The sequence below is a fragment of the Triticum dicoccoides genome, chromosome 3B (assembly GCF_002162155.2).
Source record: "Triticum dicoccoides isolate Atlit2015 ecotype Zavitan chromosome 3B, WEW_v2.0, whole genome shotgun sequence".
Lineage (NCBI taxonomy): Eukaryota > Viridiplantae > Streptophyta > Magnoliopsida > Poales > Poaceae > Triticum > Triticum dicoccoides.
In genome coordinates this window covers 743,215,455-743,237,970 of record NC_041385.1, presented here as the reverse complement: position 1 = coordinate 743,237,970, position 22,516 = coordinate 743,215,455, and the positions used below count along the sequence as shown (strand labels likewise).

General features: G+C 51.1%; 1 pseudogene; it reads right to left on the bottom strand.

The window, feature by feature from the left end:
- LOC119279893 overlaps window positions 1-22,516 on the bottom strand; it is a 75,891-nt pseudogene that overhangs the window by 5,821 nt on the left and 47,554 nt on the right.

The window sequence follows — 22,516 nt, the reverse complement described above, 5'->3', positions numbered from 1 at the left end:
TTTATTTACAAAGTAACCTATTATCAATGCAGCCAGAGTAACCTGCAAAACACCTAGGTTCCTATTGAAATATGCCTAGAGTAACTAGAAACATAAGCAGAAGAACTGCCCCCGAAGCAAATCAACATCGGACAAGATTTTATCAGGCACAACAACGGAAGATGCTTTACCTGAAAGCTCGTGAATCATGACGAGTTGATGATGACAAATTTTTCCATTTGAAAAACATGGCGGCAACAGTGTGTAGAACACACAGGGGATTACCCGCTAAGAGGACACCATACAGAAACAAGGTTACAACCAGCTCAGCAGCAGATAAACAACATGAGTATATACAGGTAGAACCTGGTAAGGCAGGAGTAAACGTTGATGTCTTGTACACAACACTATATAAGTTACATTCTCATCCATTTGCATATTTCTACTTCTCTATACTATATGTGCAATAATATATAATGAGACTTCCATCTCATCAGACATAACAATCATTATGCCCTAATGTTCAGCATTAACTGGGTGTTAGAACCTTAACTTTGAGCATTAGTATGAATTCACACACACATGTTAGCAAGATCGGAAGCTTTCAATTTAATTTGAATTTGAATAAAAATTTGCTAACACAAAAGTATCATGATACATTGGATCATTTACAGTGAAAAGTAACTGGTCAAGACGTGTAAATAATTGTACACAAGACAATATACTGTAAATACTCGCCATATATGTATGCTACTGAAAGATCTATGGACATGTTACATTAAGCACTTTCAATGCAATTTTTAGAAATACCCATTTTTACATACACTGTTGTAGGTGCCAAATTCTACAAGGAATACCAATAGCCCAGTCTATAAAACCCTAAACAAAAATACAATCGCCAAACCTAAGTTCTACAGACCCAAGATATCCAAAAATACAAATACTAAAATATGTTAAAAAAAGTGTTGCACAGGTACAAAGGAACCCTACATTTTCTATTCAAGTGACTAGATTAATAAGCATAGATGTGTGATTGTGTAGTAGAGGTACAAAGAAACTTAAAAGTATTTGAATGTACTGTTCTGTGTTGTCATCTTGCATATCTTTTGTGTTGTAAGTTACTGAAGCTAAGGAAGCAAGTGTATCAGCAGAGACACCTCTACTTTTCGTACCAACCACTTCACCCAATGCAACTAATTCCTGAAATCATGACTAGAAGTCTAGAACCATATGCATTGCATCTTGGAAATTCATATGCAAGCCCGGGCACCAAAGGGAATAAAGCTAAAATAACTTGCCTCATAAGAGTACTCACATGGATCAACCTTGCCTTGAATCTTGTGTTTCTTCAGTTACATGCCGATTTGTAAATGGCAGGTACCCTGTCAAATTTGGATGGTTTCAATAAGTAAGAAAAAACATGATACCACAATTTGAAAAAAGGTAAAGTTCTCCATGCATAAATTAGACGAATTGGAAGTGCATGCCACAATCCCCGGAGAAAACATGGCAGTAGGTAAATATTACCACTTATAGCACACTATCTACATCGTAACATTTAGCTTTGATTGCTATATCAGAGAATAATTTAGCTCAACAAGGAATTATGCCACTGCTTCAATTAAAATAAATAGGTACTCCTACTACACTGTATGTCACACGCATTAACAAAATAAGCATTGTTGTCAGTCCAAGGTCATTTAATCAAAACTCAGCTGCTCCCAACTTCCAACTTCAAATACAAAAATTAAATCCATCCAAGAAAAGGAAACATAAATGACTACTTGTGCAGCGTTTATGTGATCCTCAACATTCTCCTCTGGCCGCCCTACAAAAGCAAAAGCAAAACTGCACATCAGCAACCCACATGAAATGTCAAATCTGGTGAAAAACAAAACATTCTCACAATCGCTGATCCCACCGAGGGCCATAAGCCATGTGACAACCTGTACTTTGCAGGGTCTAGCGCTAGCTCCACGTCCTGCAACTCCTCATCCTAATTGAACCCCTCCTCTTCAAAGCCTCGGAGAGCTCGTCTTCGCCTTCATCCTCGTAGGTAGCCCTCACCCTCAGCCTTGAGATCATCATCCCCATCACCATGGATGCCACCTGGGTGCTCCTGGTGGTGAACACGATGGTGCTCTCCAGCTCCTCCTCATGCTCATGCTCGTAGCTCCCGGCCTCTGAGGTCCCATAATCACTGCCCTCGCCACCTTCGTTCATCCGCAGCATCATGTACGCCCTCTCCTACATCGATCCAATAGGGATATTATGTGTTGGTCGCACCCTCAAAAGAAATTAAAACATCATGATGTCAATCGTGCACCTCGGAACCCTAGGGACGGGGACGGGATGGCCGGGGCAGCGAGATCTAGCCAACTTCCCTGCTCCTGGAGGTCGGCGTGGACCTGGCTGAGGGCCATGAACGGGCGCTGCGCCGTGCCTCGGCAGCGGCCTTGGCCGCGGCCGCATCCCCCTCCGAAAGCGTCGGTCGACGGTTTCTGATTCGGGCTAGGGTTGTGGTCGGTGCCAGGAGTCTCGCTGCTGTTGCTCCCTTTTGAATCATCTTTGGGTGCGGTAGTGCGGTGCGGGACAAAAAGGACAGAAGTCGGAGCAATCATATGTGGCATCTGGTGCGGGGCGAAAAGGACAAAAGTCAGAGCAATCATATGTGGCATCATCAGACTGGAACTACTTGGAGAAGTTCCTTTGTAGTTGAGGCTAGATCCAATTCATAGCATACCTTGGGGTAGTTCGGGATATGAAATGGCACCTGGTGTGAAAACCGAATCATTTCCTCCATTGGAATCCTCCTGCTCTTTGCTGGATCAGAAAGTGGCTTGAACACAGACACAAAACCAGGAATTTTCACAAAAACTAAAAAGTGGCTTGAACACAGACGTAAAACCATGAATTTTCAAAAAAAACTAAAAAGTGGCCTGAACACAGACACAAAACCAGGAACTTTCACCAAAATTACTTTGATCTACCCATTGGGGCCAGCAAAAATTGCAAAGATATACCGAATCCAATTAATAGGGACCATAGAAGTTACAAAGATCGATCGGTAACTTCATTTACTGGCCGGATACAGCCAGATGGGCAACCGGGAACCATTAAGGAGCTAGGGGTTGAGGTCGCCGGATGCAGCCAGACTGGCATCCGGACGACTCGCTGGATGGGTCCTCCATGTACTGGCCGCCATCTCTCTCTCTCTCTCTCTAAAAAGTAAAAACATGCGGGGCCATGAGACTCTCCTACGGAAGCGTTTGGCGGCGAGTGTCGGTGTCAAAACCGGCGGATCTCGGGTAGGGGGTCCCGAACTGTGCGTCTAAGGCTGATGGTAACAGGAGACTGGGGACACGATGTTTACCCAGGTTTGGGCCCTCTCGATGGAGGTAATACCCTACTTCCTGCTTGATTGATCTTGATGATATGAGTATTACAAGAGTTGATCTACCACGAGATCGTAGAGGCTAAACCCTAGAAGCTAGCCTATGATTATTATTGTTGTTGTCCTACGGACTAAACCCTCCGGTTTATATAGACACCGGAGGGGGCTAGTGTTACAAAGAGTCGGTTACAGAGAAGGAGATCTATCATTCGAATCGCCAAGCTTGCCTTCCACGAAAAGGAGAGTCCCATCCGGACACGGGACGAAGTTTCAATCTTGTATCTTCATAGTCCAACAGTCCGGCCAAAGTACATAGTCTGGCTGTCTGGACACCCCCTAATCCAGGACTCCCTCAGTAGCCCCTGAACCAGGCTTCAATGACGATGAGTCTGGTGCGCAGATTATCTTCGGCATTGCAACGCGGGTTCCATCTCCGAATACTTCAAGATAAATTCCGAACACAAGGATCGTGTCTGGCTCTGCAAGAAAATTTTCACATACCACCGTAGAGAGATAAATATTTGACAAATCTAATCCGCTAACAACTCTTCGTAGCATGACATCATGCCACGGCCCGGTCATTATTCGAACCTTTTTTTACAACCAGCTACTGCACATATTGCGAGGCGGTTTCCTTGGCACGTCTTGTCGAAGCAGAGATCGCGCCCCCCTTATCACAGGATTCTCCTCAATACGGGTGTGGGTAACCCAACCGCACCACCAATCTCGGTGACTGGGGAACGAGAAGGTTTCATCAGGCAAGCGGGGAGGCGCAAAGTTTCACTGCCTCTATAAAGAGGAAAGGCCTCTTCCTTTTCACCCACGCCTTCTCCTTCCGCTCGTCCATTCTCTTTCACTTGAGCCCTAACGCTCGAGCGTTTGTCTTCTCCACCAACAAAGGTTCTCCAAAAATGTCTGGATCCGGAGCAGGAGGCAAGTGGATGGCCTCTATCGTCCAGGAGAAGGATATCAAAAAGCTTTGGGAGGCCGGATACTTGGCCCAGAAAATTGGCCACCGCCTTCCGACGGCGGGTCAGATTGTCCCTACTCCGGAGTCCCATGAGAGGGTCGTATTCCTCCCTCATTTTGTCTGCGGGCTCGGGTTTCCCCTTCACCCATTTGTTCGTGGCGTCATGTATTATTACAGGATCGATTTTCATGATCTATCCACCAATTCCTTCCTCAACATCTCGATGTTTATTGTCGTGTGCGAGGCCTTTCTCCACATCACGCCACACTTCGGCTTATGGCTGAAGATCTTCAATGTGAAGCCCAAGGTGGTGAACAGCAAGCACGCTGAGTGCGGAGGCGCCATGGTGAGCAGGATGCCCAAGGTCACATGGCCGACAGGTACTTTCAATGATTCCGCCAAGGTGTGGCAGTAGCAGTGGTTCTATATCACTGAGCCGCGCGGCAAGAAGTGGGCCGCTACTCCTCAGTTCCGATCCGGAGCCCCTTTGCGGCTTATGTCCTGGCCCAAGAAGGGCATGAACTGGTCTTCATCTGACGAACTGTCCGTGATCCAGACACGCGTCAAACGTATGGAAGACAAGGCCATTAGGCTTGTTGATGTAGTCCAGGTGATGTTGGTCCGCGTGGTTCTTCCCTGTCAGCACCGAGCCTGCAATTTGTGGGAGTATGACCCGGCCGAGCACCAGACCCTGCGAGAGCTTTATGGCTCCTCGCACAAGGACATCTGGAAGGTGCTTTTTAAGTCCGGCAAAATGTGGCCGGACTCCGCCGTGGACCGCGGGTACCAACTGTCCCGCCCCGCAAGTCCGGTAAGTAGTCATTATATTTTGTCCATCCATATGTTTCATTGTCATATCCCGGGGAAGATGCCCTAACGCGCTTCCCACAATTATCTTAGGGATGGACGAAGAAGGCGGGGCGGATACACTGTCCAGCCCCGCTGCCAGAAGAACTAGCCGGACCACTTCTGATGAAGATGCTGGTCCCGGCGCCTTACGAGGCACCAAAGAAAGAGGCCCATAAAGAGGCCAAGGAGACCAGGAGTGGCCTCCGTCGTTGTGGTGCTTCGGACACGAAATCCGAAGACTACAATACACATCTCTCCTGTGAAGAGGAAGAGGAGGAGGAAGAAGACGAGTCCCCCACGGGGGGAGGAAAGAAAAGGACGGCCTCCTCATCTCTGGAGGCCGAATTGCCTAAGAGGGGAAAAACTCTCCTGCCAGAGGCGTCCACTACGGCTATCGACAGCAGCCCGGAGTGGGATCCCAGGGCCCAGCCCCTGTAAAACTCGTAAGTTCACAAAATCCGAACACATCTATGCGTCCAAGATTACCGAGGCACAATAAATTAATTGGTGCCATACTTTTTGCAGCCCAACCAGGTCTCGCGCCGAACGGTCCTCATCGGAGGATTCGTTGAGCTCAGATGCCCTAGAGAGCGAGACACCTCTGAAGGCCCTTTCCCCGAAGCTCGGGCATGACACCGAGGTGTCATCCCAAAAAGAGCTAGACCAGGAGGGGCGTACCTCGGGGGCCGGATATACGGGAGCGGCGTCTCCCCTGAGTGTCAACGGCGGGGGCGATATTGGATTCGGCCCACAGTCGGACACAGTCCCAGAGACCTTTGAGGCTCCGAGATTAGACAGGTAGCTCCCCTTGGCTAGAGGAAGTGATCCTGCTCCGCCTGCGACCTCTGTCCAACCAGAGGTGCAGGGCAGCTTATTGACAGCGCTAAAGAGTGCTCCATCATTGATGAACATCGCGCCCTTATAGGCATGGTGATTGAGAAGGTTCAGGCCGCTGAAAGTGGATTGAATGAATCCTACATCAACCTTATAAAAGGCTTGGAGGTAAGTTTTAGGAGTTTTTAGAAGATTTGTCATAGTATAGATAATAGCCCCTGATACACTGTCCGGTGAAAGAAGGAACCGGACAGGGGATCAAATTTCCTTCCACAGGAGACTCAGTGCATGACATATATCTCTTCCTTTATAAACAAGCATCTGCAGCGACTGCCGCCTCTCATACTGCGGAAGTATCCGGACTGAAGCAGAGTATGGAGCGGGCCAAAGAAGAACTTGGCCGGGTGAAGAAGCAGTTGGAGGACAATCAAGGTATGTCGAAGCCTTGTTAAGTTTAGCACAATTAGGTAGGTGTGCCTAATGAAAGTATATATAATGCCCGCTCTAGGGGTGAATGCCGAAATTGAGGCATTGAAGAAGGATGTGGCCTAAGCCAAAAAGAAGGCAGCCGTGGAACAGGCCCTTCGTGAGAAGCACGAGGCCAGTGTCATTGAAGCTGAATGAGAGCTTTAGGAGGTCATGCAGAAAAGCGAGACTTTGGAGCAGAGTCTATCATTGAAAGAATCTGAACTCACCCAAGCTCTCCAAGCTGCAACTGATGCTCGGGAGGAAGCCCAAGGTGCTCTGAAGGACATTCAGGAGGCGAGGAAGATTGCGGCTGGTAAGGCTTTTTCCTATTCAAAGCGATTGTTTATGCCGTAGCAGGAAAAATTCAAGGTGACAAATGGACTTATGATTTCTCCAGGGGCGTTTGTGGATCTTCCACACATCATATCTGATGCTGCTCAATTCTATCGAGCTGAGGAGAAGAAGACTGCGGAAAAACTTTTCTGGTCGCAGTATTTGGCACCGAATTATCCGGTGCCATTCGTCGATCAGCTGAAGCAGCTGGTGGAACTACACCAGGCGGCCGAACTAGCCATGAAGGATTTGATTGTCTGGCTATGTCCCGCCGAGCCTATTCCGAGCAGTTACTTTGGGCTCGTGAAGCGAATTGTGAGCGCTTGTCCTCGGCTTGACGTCATTAAGTGGTCGGTTTGTATAGAAGGTGTGTGAATGGCATTTGCCCGCGTGAAAGTGCACTGGGGAAAGCTGGATGCTGAAAAGTTGATGACCGAGGGACCACCCGAGGGGAAGGAGCACCGCAAGCCCGAACTATATAACGATGGTGTCCTGAAAGGAGCCCGCCTTGTGGCGGAGCAATGTACCAAAGACATTGTATTTCCATGAAGGCAATCATGTTGTCCTTTGTAAGGCGGAACAAAGTCACCTTTATTTGTGTATTTGCCTTTTATATGAAAGTTTTTCCTCCTGCACGGCCGTTTTATATGTTAATCTTGAGAGTTGGCCAGTCGTCGGTTTTTGCCCCCACGTAGGAAATACGGGGGTGTTCAGGATACACCTAAACACTCTTTACCCCATTCTTGGGTCCATAAAGGAGGTGTTCAGCACAGCGAACCAGGCAATCAGACTATAGGGCTTTATCACTCTCACTTAGCCATAGGAATTCGAGTATGGTAGGCGCAGCCCCTGGTGTTCGAAAGACCGCACTAGGGGCTCTAACAGCACCTGATCGGCAGACCGATCCTTCGCACTCTGCATTTATTATGGCATTATGCGGAATAAATCCTTAAATATTTTACAACCTCTCGAACAGCTGACCAGCTCTCGCCTTATCATGGCAGTCAGTTTTCAGCTTTCTCTACTGAGGTGCTCGTCCGGAAGAACCGGGACACAATCGCAGTAGTTCTCCTAGCGCTACCTTAGCCGATATTGTGGAACGTAAGGTACCAAAACATTGGAGCTGGGCAAACCCAACTAATGACCCAAGACACGATTCGGAGCCGATGCATATAATGCTATAAGTTCGGGGTGTCGAGTGACCGAGAAGGTGGTCGGACTTTGTTGCCATAGTGCGGGTATAATGAAGCCTCTTGGCATTTTTAAGGCATAACACGATATTCGTATGTCGTTATGACTAAAAATGTCAATGAGAGATGATAGCGGATAAGCGTCATATAACTCTACATGTTGTATTTGAGTAATACGTTTATGCATATGGGTACTGTTCATGTTGTAAAAAGGAGGTATGATGGCGTAACCTGTTTAAACCGGGCGAGAGGGAGCTGTGTGTGAATCTGAAGTATGTCCGGATTGTCTTCGGGGGAAATGTTCAAAGATTCCCCCTTTGGACATCCGGGCTGATTTCCTGACGATAGTCCTATTATCCGCAAAAGAGATCCTGCAAAGAAAATGATGAGGGACGTATATGCGCCACGGAGCGGTTGAACCGCAGGGCGTGGCCCTTCCCAACTTATGTCGGGGTGTTTGACTGGAGCCTGGTCGAGCCGAGCTATCCTGCCATGAAGTAGTTCGGACTCCTTTATTGGTGTCCGGTGGGTTGGCTGCCGAATCGAGGTTCGGTAAGGAGGAGGCACAATTCACTGCTTCAGTGGCTGTATTCTCTTCGGCGCTGAAGTGGGGTTTAGCCGTGCCCGTAATTGTGACTATGTCACGTGGGCCTGGTATGGTACCACGTTGAATCGAGCCAACGTGGTTCACCCCGGCAGTACATAATAGTTACTGTATAGGGGGATAGTGTCGAAGACCGACTCTCCGATATGGTGATCATTCGGTGATCCGGAGACAACCTCTAGGGTGGTGTTTATAACGCTCACCGTGTTGGTTTGCGTAGGAGTTTCTTTTGCTCTGTATTGCATTGCTTTGAGACCCCTTTATTGTTTTTGGTGTATGACCGGCCAATTTGTTTGAAGACCCGGCATTCTCTATTTGTATGATTGGCTGATGAGGGAGTCCCGGACTAGGGGGTGTCCGGATAGCCAAACTATCATCATCGGTTGGACTCCAAGACTATGAAGATACAAGATTGAAGACTTCATCCCGTGTCCGGATGGGACTTTCCTTGGCGTGGAAGGCAAGCTTGGCGATACGGATATGTAGATCTCCTACCATTGTAACCGACTCTGTGTAACCCTAGCCCTCTCCGGTGTCTATATAAACCGGATGGCTTTAGTCCGTAGGACGAACAACAATCATACCATAGGCTAGCTTCTAGGGTTTAGCCTCCTTGATCTCGTGGTAGATCTACTCTTGTAACACACATCATCAATATTAATCAAGCAGGACGTAGGGTTTTACCTCCATCAAGAGGGCCCGAACCTGGGTAAAACATCGTGTCCCTCATCTCATGTTACCATCCGCCTAGACGCACAGTTCGGGACCCCCTTCCCGAGATCCGCCGGTTTTGACACCGACATTGGTGCTTTCATTGAGAGTTCCTCTGTGCCGTCACCATCAGGAAGGATGCCTTTTCCCATCTTCAAAGACGGCACCGTCGTCAAGGGAGCTTTGGCCACCGGCCAGACTATCCGGCTAGGCGGTTTTCTTATGACCGCCTGTTCGGCCACCGCTCCGACAATGACCTCTCAGGTCATTAAAAGCGATCTTCACGTCAGCTCGGGATTGGCCGAGTAGCTAGATCCAATTGAGCTCGCCTCCGTAAACGAGCTCTTGGATCGCATCGCCGCCCTGGGAGTCGCTACTGACTACGATCATATTGGGCTTAAAACCGATCTGAGAGAGATTAACTCTCCCCAAGTTACCCACCACGTTGTCGTGGTAGAGGAACAATGCGGCGACTCTTCTTCTATGTTAAAAACCAACTATGTCCGGATTCCCGATCCCTCCATGCCGGATTCCCGCGGAGGGACGGACGCTAATCAAATACTGAACCTAAAGTCAGGCATCGGACCAGATTTGTTGGAAAGCGTCCAGCAAACCAAGCTTCCGAATCCGGAAGCTTCTTGGCCTTTGAGCCTCAGATTGGGCGGGGTTCCGAACTTGATTCCACCCGCCCACCCAAACATAAGCGGTCTATCTCAAATACGTCAAGAGCCCGATGAAGCAGTACATCGTTACTGGGCCAGATTCCTCTTGGTTATGAACAGGATAAAGGATTGCCATGAAGAAAACGCGATTTCAATTTTCTGCAACAATTGCACGGACAAGGGAATCATAAACGCCATCAGTCGTCGCGAAATTACACGCTTCGCCGACCTAGCGATCATTGTACAAAAATACTGTGCAATGGAGAGTGCCTGGAAAACCGAAACTAGGTTTTGGGACAATCCGGCCCTAAATACAACCCATGTCCGAAATAAAAGAGTGCGTCATACTCAAGCACCTAGGTTAAAAACCAAAAAGCAAAAACCCCCTAAAGGGTACGGAACCGTACTGGAGGGATGGCTCAACGGACCCTGCAAAATCCACAGTACGGAGGGTGCCACTCCAACACATAGCCTTCGAGCATGTTGGATACTATGGCAGGTGGCCAAAAGTGGCGAAGGCTTTTTAGCCCTGGGCAACCAGCCCAGCAGCACCAGTACGGTATTAACAGTCTTCGAGACTTTCGCATCGAATAACATGCGGAAACAAACAATCCGTAGTCTTGCCGAAGTCTACCATGTAGCAACAACAAATCCATGGAGCGACACGGCTATCACCTTCAATGCCAGCGACGAACCTAAATTCCGAACAGCTAGAGCACCAGCCGCATTGGTCCTCAGTCCGATAGTGGACGGCTTTCGTCTTACCAAGGTACTCATGGATGGCGGCAGCGGATTAAACCTCATCTACGAGGAAACCCTTCAAAAAATGGAAATTGACTGGAGCCGCATTGAGCGAAGCAGCACAACCTTCAGGGGGATAATCCCTAGTCGAGAAGTACGCTGCACAGGAAAAATCACACTAGATGTAGTGTTCGGCTCGCCGGACAATTATAGGTCCGAAGAGGTCACGTTCCAAGTGGCCCCATTCGGCAGCAGATATCACGCTTTGTTAGGGCGAGAGGCATTCACAATCTTCCAAGCTATACCCCATTACGGGTACATGAAGCTCAAAATGCCCGGACCCAATGGAATAATCACTCTCGCCAGTGATCCAGATACAGCACTCCGCGCTGAAAATAAGACAGCCGCACTGGCCCTAGAGGCATTATCCGAAGCCCTAGTGACAGAGGAATTAACTGCGCTGCGCTCCACGGTGGGTAGGGACGATGTGATACTCCATAAGAGGTCCAAGTCCACCTCTTTCAAACTAGCAGACGAAATAGTCAAATTTCAGGTCCACCCAACGGACCCCACAAAGACGGCATCCATTGGGGCACAATTAAATCCTGATGTAGAAGCCGCACTGCGAGAATTCCTTCGGGAAAATTGGGACATTTTTGCCTCGCACCCTTCAGACATGTCAGGGATCCCACGCAGGCTGGCAGAGCACAGCCTAAATATCCTAAAAGGATTCAAGCCAGTCAAACAAGCTCTTCGGCGATTTTCCGAACCCAAAAGATAGGCAATGGGAGAGGAGCTAGCCAAACTCTTAGAAGCCGGATTCATCAGAGATATCAAACATCCGGACTGGCTAGCCAACCTGGTAATGGTACCAAAAAAGGACAAATCCTGGCGCCTCTGCGTCGATTTCAAAGACCTTAACAAGGCCTGTCCAAAGGACCCTTTCCCTCTCCCTCGCATCGACCAAACCATCGATGCTACCGCAGGGCACGATTCATTGTGCTTCCTCGATGCATACTCCGGATACCATCAAATCAAGATGGCGGAAAAAGACCAGGCCGCAACGGCATTCATTACTCCATATGGGCCATTCTGCTTGAACACAATGCCCTTCGGAGTCAAAAACACCGGTGCAACATATCAGCGCATGACTCAGACATGTCTGGCTACCCAGATAGGGAAAACAGTAGAGGCATACGTAGACGATGTGGTCATCAAGACCAAACACGTCGAAACTCTAGTAGACGACTTGAGGGTGACATTTGACAACCTCCGAGCATATGACATTAAGCTCAACCCGGAAAAGTGTGTCTTCGGAGTACCAGCCGGAAAGCTTTTGGGCTTCATTGTATCCGGTAGAGGAATTGAAGCAAACCCAGCCAAGATCCGAGCTCTGTCACAATTGGATATCCCAAAAGACCTCAAGCAAATAAAAAAACTAACTGGGTGCGTAGCGGCTCTAAGCCGCTTCATCTCCCATTTGGGAGAAAAGGCTCTGCCCCTCTATCGCCTCCTCCGGCGCACCGAACACTTCGAATGGACGGATGCCGCCACGTCTGGACTTGAAGAAATCAAGGCCATACTGGCAACAAATCCGGTCCTGGCCACGCCCAACCTGGGCGAACCTATGTTATTATACATCGCAGCAACACATCAAGTTGTTAGCGCGGTATTCGTCGTCGAACGAGAAACTGAAGGGCACAGATTCCCTCTTCAAAAACCAGTATACTATGTATCCACTGTCTTAACTCCATGCAAGTCCCGGTACCCACATTATCAAAAGATAGCGTATGCGGTGTTCATGGCATCCCGGAAGCTGCAACACTACTTTCAAGAGTGTTCCATAATGGTGTCCTCCGAAGTACCTCTCAACGATATTATAAACAACCGCGACGCAACGAGCAGGATTGCAAAATGGGCCATTGAGCTCTTACCATTTGATATAACCTACAAACCACAGCGAGCTATAAAGTCGCAAGTCCTGGCTGACTTCGTCGCCGAATGGACCGAAACTGAACTCCCTAAAGAGAACGGCACGTACTCCAATTCGATCATGCATTTCGACGGATCCAAAATGCTGGCTGGCTTGGGGGCTGGCGTCGTCTTGACGTCCCCAACTAGAGACACAGTCCAATACGTACTTCAAATAATGTACATGGACTCCAACAATGCAGCCGAATACGAGGCCCTTCTACACGGCCTCCGGATGGCAATCTCCATGGGCATTCAATGCCTAGAGGTGCGCGGGGATTCAAACCTCGCAATATCCCAAGTAAATGGAGACTTTGACGCCAAAGATCCGAAAATGGCAGCTTACCGCGACGCCGTCCTAAAAATGTCAGCTCGATTCGAAGGACTCGAATTCCATCATGTAGCCCGGGATAATAACCAGGCAGCAGACGTGTTAGCACGCATCGGCGCAAAACGTGACGTCGTCCCTCTAAACATCTTCCTAGAACGGCTCTTTAAGCCATCCGTATTATGGGAAGAGGAGTCTAGAAATAACAATCCGGAGCCAGCTGCATCACCTAACTCAGACAATTCTGACACCATTGGCGGCTCAGCCAATGAAATAACACCTTCAGCCCACGAAATAATGACAGTAATTGCCCCGTGGACGGAACCATTCCTAGCCTACTTAATTAGGCAGGAACTTCCCGAAGACCAAAATGAGGCCCGCTGCATAGTTCGGCGGTCTAAAGCCTACAAGGTCCATGAGGGAGAACTTTATAAGAAAAGCACGACCGGAGTCCTTCAAAGGTGTATCTTCGAAGAGGAAGGGCGAAATCTCCTGGCTGAAATTCACGCCGGACTCGGCGGGCACCACGCCGCCGCCCGGGCCCTTGTAGGCAAGGCCTTCCGTATAGGATTTTATTGGCCGACCGCCCAGGCAGATGCTCAGGACTTAGTCCAACGATGCGTCGGTTGCCAGCTCTTTGCTAATCAGAGCCATATGCCACCCACCGCCCTCAAAACTATACCCATTACTTGGCCGTTCGCGGTCTGGGGGCTTGACATGGTTGGACCCCTTAAAGGGGGAACCGACAAGCACAAATACTTATTGGTCATGGTGGATAAATTCACCAAATGGATAGAGGCCAAGCCGGTTAAAACGGCAGAATCCGGACCTGTGATAGACTTCATATCTGGGGTAGTACACCGCTTCAGCGTCCCCCACAGCATCATCACGGATAACAGCACGAATTTCACGGCCGACGAGGTTAAACTCTGGTGCAAAAACATGGGCATCAAGCTCGACTACGCTTCAGTCTACCACCCTCAAACTAATGGTCAAGTGGAACGAGAAAATAGTCTAATCATCAGCGGCATCAAACCCAGATTAGTGCGGTCCCTCACAGACTCTAACACGCACTGGGTAGAGGAGCTCGACTCCGTACTCTGGGGGCTGCGGACCACGCCAAACCGCACAACCGGATTCACACCATTTTTATGGTCTACGGCGCTGAGGTAGTTTTGCCCTGCAACATAATTCATGACTCACCTCGCGTGCGCATGTACGAGGAAAGAGAAGCCAAGTTAGATCGGCAGGATAGTTTGGACACTTTAGAGGAGGAGCGCGACGTGGCAAAATCCTGTTCCGCATTTTATCAACAGCAGGCTCGAAGATATCAAAGCAGAGAAGTACGGGCCAAAACTTACAACGTTGGCGAGCTAGTTCTACGCCTGCCGGACAAGAAAAAGGACAAACTTAAGACCAAATGGGAAGGTCCCTTCATCATGGACCAAGTCCTTACCGGCGGTGCATACCGTCTACGCAGCGCATCTGACAACCAACTCGAGCCAAACCCATGGAACACAGCCCGTCTCCGAAGATTTTACGCCTAGCGCCGGACTCAGGGTTCGTCTCCTTCCTCCGTCCACCTTTCTTATTTTTTCACTGTCTTTGTTTTCCCTCCTTTCTCCTTTCCTTTCTTCAGCTCAAACCTCTCGGGAGCTGATCTGCGCTTTGTTTGCACTTACTCGATGTGCTACTCGCACTCGTTATACCTGGGGGCTTCTTTAACAGAAGCTTATTTATACGAGCTTCATGCCCAACACATGTGTCATACTTCTGCATGTACCTTTTATTCACCATTGTACGCATCGATATGACTTAAGTTTTGGCCAAGCTGGGTTGCCTGGCTCCTGCGCTTACCCCTACGTTCCTGATTGTTCGGCTAGGAGGTAAAGGGAGCACCTCTGCGATTGTTACTGCCGGGTCAGCCGGATGTGTACCTCAGACTGGGTGAAGCCGAAAGCTAGCGTTCTTAAGAGAATATTCGGTCGGTGACTCGAAAGATGATTTATTACTTACTTATTTATTTGCCCCCAGATGCTTTTTCTGCTATTTTCGCAGTCTGGACATGCACTTTAGGGCATGCCTCCCTAGGGAAAGGAACCCTTAACGGAACTATTCTCCCTAGAAGATGTTTCTTACTAACCATGTAATATAACATAGATAGTTGGGCACTTGTCTGATAAAGCAATTATGACCCCGACGCCTCGTCTTCATGCATGCCCCGGTTCTTCTATAACCGTAAGGGTATTCGGACACACTCCGGACTGTTGGGTCCCGAGGTCAAAGCGAAAAGGTCCACAAAGACAAACGATCTACAATCCGGCTAGAAGGCATTTTACATGTCATTTCAAAATTACATCGTCAAACTGACTGATTGTACTCCTCTTCAATCCCATCTAACAGGCTGTCTAATTTATAGTCCTGTTGGGAATATTTCGCGGCCAGTTCTACTTGGTCGTACATCAAGCTCACAGGGATCTCCTTCCCGTCAGGCCCCGCAGGTCCGACCTCGGCCATGTGGTTTGGGTCAGCCTTCAGATACCGCGTCTTCACCATGGCCCAGGCCTCCCTGGCGCCTTGATGGCAGGCCGATATCTTCCACAGACGGAGGCGTCGCCGTGCTCCCTAAAGCTTCTCAGCAAGCCCTCCAAGGCCCTCGGGTAGGGAGACGGAAGGCCATAAAGCCTGCACGACGCCACTCATCACCTGCCGAACACGTTCGAGAAGTTGCACCAGCTCGGGAAGTTGGTCACCCGTTGAACCAGGCATTTCCTTCGCAGGGCGACCTGTGAGCACACCTACAGAAATATTTCTGTTAACTGACTTCCTCGCCGAACTCTTCTTTTCAAAAGAGTTTGCTCAAGAACTTACTATAGATGCTGCAACAAAGCCGCTGATTCTCCTTCAAGGAGCCAGACAGCTGGGCCCGAACACCTTTTATCTCTTCTCCAAGCTGGGTGTGGGCATCTTGGAGTTTGTTCCTCACCTGTTGCACCTTCGTAAGCACCCTCTCGCCGGCCTTCAACTGGCGCAGTAGCTGTTGCTTGTCCGGATCTAGTCCGGCGCCCTCTGCAATATTATTGTCAGACTATACACACACGCCGCATTTTGTTAACTACTTCTCTTTACAAAAATATGAATTACCAGAGGGGGTCTCCATGGCTCCCCCGGCAGCGGCTAGTGCGGCCTCAAGTTGGGCCTTGCACTTTTGAAGCTCCTGAGACAGGTGGGTATTCTTCTCAGTAAGATCCTGCATAATAAATGATCCTTAAATCAGTTAGTTTAACTATTTTATGTCTTGGGGGCTACTGGCATATATAGCCATTAAAATTCCTCACCCATATGTCCTTTACATACTGCTCCGTGGCTTTGGTTAAACCATCTTGAGCAGCACGGAGGTGCGCATCTCCCGCATTAAAGGCATTTAACGCCTCAGGGGAGAAACACGCGTCACGAAGAATTGTCCGACGGCGCCTATGATTCATGGCGCTCTCCACCTCAGACCTGGTGGCGGACAACCTATCGGCATCCTCCGTTGGAGGAGCGTCCGGCTCGCGCCTTGCGCTAGCCTCCCCTTCCGGACCAGGCGTTGGATCCTGGCTGGCGGAGGCTTGGTGGGCACCCTCTCCGGACTCAGTCCGGCGAGCGCTTTTTCTCCTGGAAGAATCATGAGCATTCATATGCCTCCCAGGAGTTTTTTTTCCCTTAAAGGACAATGGTGCGCCATACCTTTGCGGTGACGTTTCGATTCATGCCGCACTCCTCTTCCGCCTGCTGGCCGAACTGACCCCGTTTGGTCAGTCACCGCAAGCTCGGCTTCCTGCCGTGGAGGCACCGCCTGCCGAGCACCATTGGTGCACGGTGGTTAGAAATAAGCATTAAGAAAGCAACGGTGTCAGAACGTCGGTCGTACTCACCTGGGAAGCCGGACACAAACCAGGATAGTCAGCCGTAATGGCGACCAAAGCATTATCTATGCTGAGCTGGTGGAACACCCCGTCAATTAAATCCACCTTTATGTCCGGATCCTCTTCGGAGGCCGGATCAAGGAATCTTCCCGGATCCTTGGGTTGTGGAGCCGGACTGTGTATGCGCTCCACATCCCGACACAGTTCCTGCGTCAAAATCATAGAGTAAGGCATTTAACTTCGAAAGCACGGGTCGAATGAATAAACGTTCGCTTACCCAGCTCCGAGGGTTATTCATGGAGAACCCATTCAATGGGCTCGTCTGGAGAAAGTCTTCCTTCTCCCCCTTATACAAGCCGGACAGGATCTTCACCAGATCCGCGGCCGATCCTGGCCCCTTGAAGTCATGACGGGTGGCGTCGTTCTCCCCGTTGAAGTACCACATGGGGTGGCCCCTATATTGGAGCGGCTGCACCCCTCGCATAATGCACGTGGCCATGATTCCAATTATGGTCAATCCGGAGTGGGCCAGTAACCTAATCCGGCCCATCAGATAATGGACGCTCCCATCATCCTCCCGTTGAGGGCTGCGTGGGCGCCAACTCAGGCGTTTCTTCAAGGGGGCATTGCTGAACTCCGGGAGGCCGATCCGAACTGGATCCGGCAGAGGAGCATCCTCCATATAGAACCATTCCGAAGGCCAATCTTCGGAAGCCTTCTTCGGGGTGCCGGATGGATATCCGGTCCCGGCGATGCGCCATATTTCGGCTCCGCCCACTTGATATATCGACCCCTTGTGAGAACGGGGTACGAGGCAAAACAATCTTTTCCACAGTGCAAAATGGGCTCGATGCCCAGGAACAGCTCACAAAGAGCTACAAAGCCCGTGATGTGCAAAATGGAGGCAGGTGTAAGGTGGTGAAGCTGGAGTCCGTAGAACTCCAGGAGCCCCCGGAGAAACGGATGTATGGGAAATCCAAGTCCCCTTATTAAATAAGGGACGAAGCATACCCGCTCCCCTTTGGAGGGGTTGGGAACGCTCTCCGCCTGCTTTCCACCCTGGAAGGTGGCCAGTCTGGCCCGAACCGGAACCATGAAGGCTGGGGGAAGATATCCCTCGGTTTGGAGCGCCACTAGCTCGCTGTGTGGAACTGAGCATCTCCCCCAATCTCCTGGCTTAGGGCTGGGAGCGCGAGAGGAGGAGCCGCGTCGACTGTCCATGATAGAGCGGATTTTTGTCAGAGGCGCTTCGATGAGTACTTGCGGAAGGAGGATGGTGTGAGTTGGATCTAGATCCTCACCTCTCTTATAGGCGGCTCGTTCGCACAGCTAGGGGGAGAAATGTAAAAATACCCTAGCTTTTCGCATTCATACGACGCATGGAAGAAGGCCACTATTGGGCGTAGAAGCCAAGGAGCGCAACATTTATGAGGAAGTCGGACACTATTCGACAGGAACATGAAGTTTGAAGGAGAACCCGCCTTGCAACACCGAAGACAACATATGCGTCGGGCTCGTCGTCATTGAAGCCTGGTTCGGGGGCTACTGAGGGAGTCCCGGACTAGGGGGTGTCCGGATAGCCGAACTATCATCATCATCCGGACTCCAAGACTATGAAGATACAAGATTGAAGACTTCGTCTCGTGTCCGTATGGGACTTTCCTTGGCGTGGAAGGCAAGCTTGGCGATATGGATATGTAGATCTCCTACCATTGTAACAGACTATGTGTAACCCTAGCCCTCTCCGGTGTCTATATAAACCGGATGGCTTTAGTCTGTAGGACGAACAACAATCATACCATAGGCTAGCTTCTAGGGTTTAGCCTCCTTGATCTCATGGTAGATCTACTCTTGTAACACACATCATCAATATTAATCAAGCAGGACGTAGGATTTTACCTCCATCAAGAGGGCCCGAACCTGGGTAAAACATCGTGTCCCTCGTCTCCTGTTACCATCCGCCTAGAGGCACAGTTCGGGACCCTCTACCCGAGATCCGCCGGTTTTGACACCGACAGCTGCCGATCCTGGGGTACCATGAATTTGGCATGGGCAGTCGAGTATGCGGTCCAGGCCGGATGGGCCCGAATTGCTTTGTTGAAGCAGCTTTTTCCGCTGACCGAACTGTGAGCCGCGGAATCCGGCATTGATTGCCGTCTCGTGGGCGTCATCATTATTATTGGGACGCATATGTTTGTTGTGTCGATGTTTATGGATGCTATATCTGGCCTCTAATGTGCCAGGGGTGTTTGCTTTGTTGTTGTGAGCCAGCCAGCTATCTTCGCCCGCACAAAAGTGGGTAATGAGTGTCGTTACGGCTGCCATGGATTTTGGTTTCTCTTGGCCGAGGTGTCGGGCGAGCCACTCGTCCCGGATACTATGTTTGAAGGATGCTATGGCTTCGATGTCCGGATAGTCGGTGATTTGGTTCTTTTTTAGTAGGAACCGAGTCCAGAATCCCTGGCTGACTCTCCGGGCTGTTGGGTAATGTGACCTAAGTCATCAGCATCAGTGCTCGCCTATAGGTGCCTTGGAAGTTGTTGAGGAACGCGTCCTCTAGGTTTTCCCAACTGTCGATGGAGTTCGCCGGCAGGCTATGCAGCCAGTGTCGGGCTGGTCCTTTGAGTTTAAGGGGAAGGTACTTGATGGCATGTAGATCATTTCCGCGGGCCATGTGAATGTGGAGAAGGAAATCTTCGATCCATACCACGGGGTCTGTTGTACCATCGTATGATTCGATGTTTGCGGGTTTAAACCCTTCTGGGAATTCGTGGTCCATTATCTCATCAGTGAGGCAGAGGGGGTGTGCGGCGCCTCTGTGCCGGGTTATGTCGCTACGCAATGCGACTATGTCTGGCCGGTTATGTTCGGCCCGGCTGGACTTGTTGTTAGTGTATCCGGCATGACGGTCATCGTCGAGTGTTGGGGCGCGCCCCCATGATCCGTAGATCGGTCTTGGCTGTCCTGCTTTGTTTTCCAATAGATTTTGCAGGTCCTGTGTATTTCGTCGAGCCGTAGTGAACTGGCGTGGGGGTGCGGGCTGGTATTCGGTCTGATACGCCGTTTTATCCTGGCCACGAGGTGGTCGGTCAACCTCATCTTGTGCTGGTAGTTGTCGGTGTTCTGGGAACGGGGGTACCCAGACTTGCCTGCCTGCGGCCTGCGGCGTGGCTCAAGGAGTGGCCCAGTACGACCCATCTTCATCAACACAAGCTCAAGACCCTCGCGAGGGGCCAAGCCTCACGGGGCGGACGACAGGAAGCTTCCTCAGGCACGGCCTCATCAGGCTGGCTCGCGAGGAGGCGGGGAGATCAAGGCGGGGTACCTCACGAGGTGCCCGTGACGCAAGCCATGACGACCGAAGCCAGGCGGGCGCCGGGCGGGCGCCGGCCTGCGCAGAGTCCTTGTTTCCTCTTTGGTGCAAAGGGGGCAAGCGCAGGCAAGGGTATCAAGCAAAGGCAACCATTTCGGTGCAATAAGACCAAGACCAGCAGAACGGCAGGATGGAGGTCATCATGGAGCCCAAGTCGGTGTCATCATCAGAGTCTTTGGCATGCAAGGGCCAACTTTAGTCAGGATAAGTGTACTAGATGTTCTCCTTCAAAATGGCCAATTGTTGGCGCCCTTCCCGCTCAATATTTGGGAAGAGGACCAGGGCCTTGCTCTATAAGTAGGGCTAGCCACCATAGTAGAAGGGGATCCCGGATTCAATCCTTCCCAAGAGGCATCACCTCCACAAGAACTCCTCCCCTCGCGAGGTAGTTCTTCCTTTGTATTGTTCATCATAAGCCCCTAAGGCAATCCACCACACCACAAACTAGAGTAGGGTATTACACCACAATGGTGGCCCGAACTAGTATAAACCTTGTGTCCCTTCTGTTGTTCTTCGCGTAGTTTAGATCCTTTGCGAGGCCACGAGACGTGAGTAGGTAGGAGGTGTGATCATCGCGTGCACCCCAGAGTTCGAACCTTGAGGGTCTGCCGGAACCCGAAATCTGACATTTGGCGCGCCAGGTAGGGGTGCGCCGGAATCTTTCTTCCGCCGCCTCGCGTACCATCGCATAGTCGTCATCATGTCCGGCGACCAAACGGGCAACCCCGATCCCTGGGCGGTCTGGCCTGCCCGCACAGAGGCGCTTGCCCAGGGCGACCTCAACCCTGTGCCCCAGGCAGCCCGCGATCCGCAGGGCGACGCGGCCAGGCGGCGCCAGCTCTCACGCCGCGGCAGGTGCGGTCGGCAGCAAGGGCCTCAAGCCACGCCGCAGCCACGACACTGTACACCCGGCGGGTGCAGGCGAACTCAAGGGCCGCGCTCACGGTGGCCCGAGAGCTACTACAATGCAGGCTGCTTGGAGGGCGGCCACGACATGCTACTGGAGCGGGTGGTAGAGCTCCTGGGCTCCGCCGCCTCGGGGGCTCACCCCTTCTACACCCAGCCGCCACCTCAGGTCCAAGGGGGACCGCACAGAGGCCCCACATGTGCCTGCACAGCTCTGAGCGGATTCCAAGGCCTCCCCAACGCCAACCTGGCCATCAGCACCAGGCTGCCAACAGTGTCGGCTCTGCCTCCGAGGAGCGAAGGGGGATTCACTACAAGCCAAGGTCCCGGTGGGCCGCCGCACTACCACCCCCAGGTTGGCACCTCAAGCAGGACTGCGTTGCACACAGGGTACTACAGCAAGGCATTCGGGGCGGCAGCCCCGGAAGCGTATGTGCCCCACATGGTGGATCAAGGGCGCGCGCTGGAGGAAGACCATGGCTCGTTCCTCGGCCCAGGCTGGGGGGAAGAGACACCGGAAGCCGAGCTCTTTCAGGAGCCCTGGGAGAGCCTCGTCGACCGCGCTGGAGGCAACGACTATCGGGTACCACTAATTCCTCAGGAGCAGGCTTACACTAACCATGGATCACAGGAGGTATAGGTCGTCGTGGCAGATGGTTGCCCCAATCCAGCAGCTTCCTACCCCTCAGGAGGAGGGCACCGGGGGCTGCAGGAAAGGGGCCGAGATCTGGCCTCACCCCCGCAGCGCTCGGGGCAAGGCGTCCTCAGGAGGTAGGCCCTCTGCCGAGGAGGTGCCTCAGGGCCTGCCCCCGGCAGAGGACCCGTGGTCCTCGGGGGAACCACTGGCGACCACTCTATCCCATCGGCGGCGTCCTCAGTCTCCGGCCGTCATTGATGGCAATAGAGTGTGGTGCAAGGCGGGGCCCTCGTCTGGCGATATGAAGCAAGGCCGGTACCTGTGAAGAAGGCCCAATGCCTGTGAAGCTCGCCGCCTCGTGACACTCTCACGTAATAATGAGTGGGGATGTACACGCCCCAGAGTCTCCGGAGAGCCGCCCTCGGGCCTTGGGGGCTCCCGCCCACGCCCAGTGGCAGCACTTAGCTCCGCGCTGGTGAGAAGACGTCGAAGACTAGACTAGGTGCCGGACGCGGCCTTTCTGCTTTTTGCCTTTCCCTTGGTTGTCGAATTTCCTCTGTTTGAATTTAAGAGCTTGAGACTTGCGTGTGTTCGGGGAAGGGGTGTTTAGTATCGTTCGAGCAATCTCTCGTGTTCTGGCTACCGCTTTGCGTCCATC